Here is a 2783-nt window from a genome sequence, read left to right on the forward strand (position 1 = left end):
ATCCAATGTAGGTTTATTTGTTCATAGTAATGACTGGCAATGGGCTTGAAAATCTTATCGCTCAATACTCATATCAGCTACGAAAAATACACACACCACATGAAAACTTCCATCTAATTTATAAATTAACCTTGCTGCACCTCTGTGGGACGTTCTTCAATTCATTCATCATACTCAAACAACTCCCATAAAATATTCAAGTTTATTTTTTCCAACCAATAATGTAATGAACAGATACGAATGCAAAAAATATGCGAAAAAGTAAAGAACATAATTTTACTGAGGAACTTTCACATTGATAATAAGTAAACGAGAATATCGGTCGGAGATCGAAGACTTATCGATCTTAGATCGGTAATTAGTTAATAACTCGCTAATTATACGACATAATTAACCCAAAATCGATAGGCGTCTGGTCCGAGGTAAGGTGCATGCACATGCAAAATTTGGAGCAGATTCAACCACGCGTTCGTGAGATATCGCGTTCATCTAACAGACACACACACACACACACAGACATACAAATACCTATCAATATACTTACCGATCTTAAGATCGATAAGTAATGAATAGGCCACGTACACGTCTCATTCTGACAGGCTATTAACACAGCAATAGAAGGTACAAGTGGACCATAATTTGTTTAATAAGTTAATGCAGCCCGCACGCTAACGAAAATGGGTATATGTGGCCCGCAAGTACCTAAAGTTTGCTGACCACTGCTTTACATGAAATCTACCCGTGCTTCCCAGTTTCATGGCTTGATACTGTAAGGTTTTGTTTTTTATCAATTCTAAAAAACATTGCGTTTTAAAACAAGGGCTTGTTTTAAATCAATTTTTTATTGAAATTACCCCTTGCATCGGCGCGAAACTACGCCAAAACGTTGCATTCTGGTTGCTGCACACGCAGCCAGAATTATAATTTCGAAAATGTAGGTAATTTTTTTTATTTTGACTCTTATCTATTGCGTACAATCATCGCCACGTTTGTATCTCCACCAAAGTCATAAGATTTTACCCGGAATGTTTAGCCGAGATATCAGAGAGATGTTTTGAGTAAGAAAAATTGACATATTGACATTTTCCCCATAAAATGAAGGCATTATTATGGTTAATACTGTTCCGTTAATTTGTGCTTAGCATATTTTGTTTTGAAGTGATAGAGTTTTTCAAAGTTATCCAAACAAATTTATTCGATCGCATTTTAATTTTTGCAAGGTGGTTTCATCGCAGCAGGGTCGTTCACGTAATGGCTTATCGGTTGCGTCTTACTGCGCCAACTACTGAACTACAGCTTGAGAAGGTGTGCATGATCCTCTATCGATATTTGTGGCGTTTTGAAAGATTTATTGCAAATAAGAGGCGCTTGGCAAGTTTTTACATCCATTTTTCTTCAACCTATTTATTGAAATAAAAAAATCAAATAGTACAGCCATTTTGAACAAAACAGGCAAAAAAAACTTGATTCCAAATTTTAAAACAATTCTTTTTGAACATATCCCTACTTATAGGGTCATGTCGCAGGGTGTTTATCACTTAGCCAGTCATGTATTGATTGTACGTAATGGAATTTGGAATCTATTAATCAAAACAAGAGAGCTACTCCCAAATATATGGACACGTCTGTTCGCAGTACACTACGGTTTACCGTACCGTCAGATCACAGTCTACAAATATATTCACACCAAGCGAAGCAGTACAGTAGGACACAAAATGGCGTCCGATGTCCGCAGAACGTTTAATGACGTCATAGCAAACAAAAACAAATCTCACAGAGCTAACAGAAATATTTAAAATGAATGAAAGTAATAGCTTTCTGGGGAAAAATTTCATCTTTAACCACTGAAAATTTTAAAGCAATTGGTCCAGTGATCAAAGAGAAAGGCGTTTTTTCAATATTTCTACTAGGTGTCCAAAAAGTGTCAAAGAACAACAAGAACAAGAACAACAAAACAACAAAACGATCGTTATGTCCACTAAACGTGTCCAAAAACACCATAAATACCACTGAAGTGATGAACAGGCCATGAGTGAATAGAATTAATTATAATGGCATCACGGATTATTGAAATCTTGGATTCACATCCCATACCCACGGCCACAAAAACCTATGGTGTGAAATGGCTATGTAGAAACCAAAAAATTCTGTTTTTTCCAAAGATAGCGCCAGATTGGTACTGTAATGATTATTATGCTTTTTTCTGTTATTGTTGCGCGCGCGTTCTTGATTATGCGATTTGTAATTGTGTGATTTTGTTCGCGACAATACATTCGAGTCTTGACTTCTGTTGGAGAAACGTGTGTTTTCTGTTCTCGCTTGTACAGCACTAGACAGGAGTGTTTGTTTATTTGATTAATGGCGTGGTGGCATTCGTTGAAATGAAATGGCTTCACCTAAAGCTCTCAAGCAATGGCAACTTAGCAAGTTCGAGACTGTGAACTCGTTCGAATCGTGGCGCCAGAACCTGCTATATATTCTAGCAATAGAGGGCAACTTTAGTCAATTTCTCATTGTCGGATTCACCTGGGGGAAGAAAACCAAATTTTCGCCGTTACGAGGTTTTACGGACGACAGCGAACAAGTTGCAGAGGGATCGAGTAGAACCGCTGTTCAGAAAAACACGACAATTGACCTTATGTTGGGACAAATAGCTAATTTTTGTCCAATTATCTCAAGAAATACAATCGTTAAAAACTTTTTCGAATGACATATGGCAGTCGATTCGTATGCACTATGGCTTCCACACAACAAGGGCACATCGGTTAGACTTTGCAAATTCA

This window comes from Styela clava, chromosome 9 (genome assembly GCF_964204865.1).
Source record: "Styela clava chromosome 9, kaStyClav1.hap1.2, whole genome shotgun sequence".
Lineage (NCBI taxonomy): Eukaryota > Metazoa > Chordata > Ascidiacea > Stolidobranchia > Styelidae > Styela > Styela clava.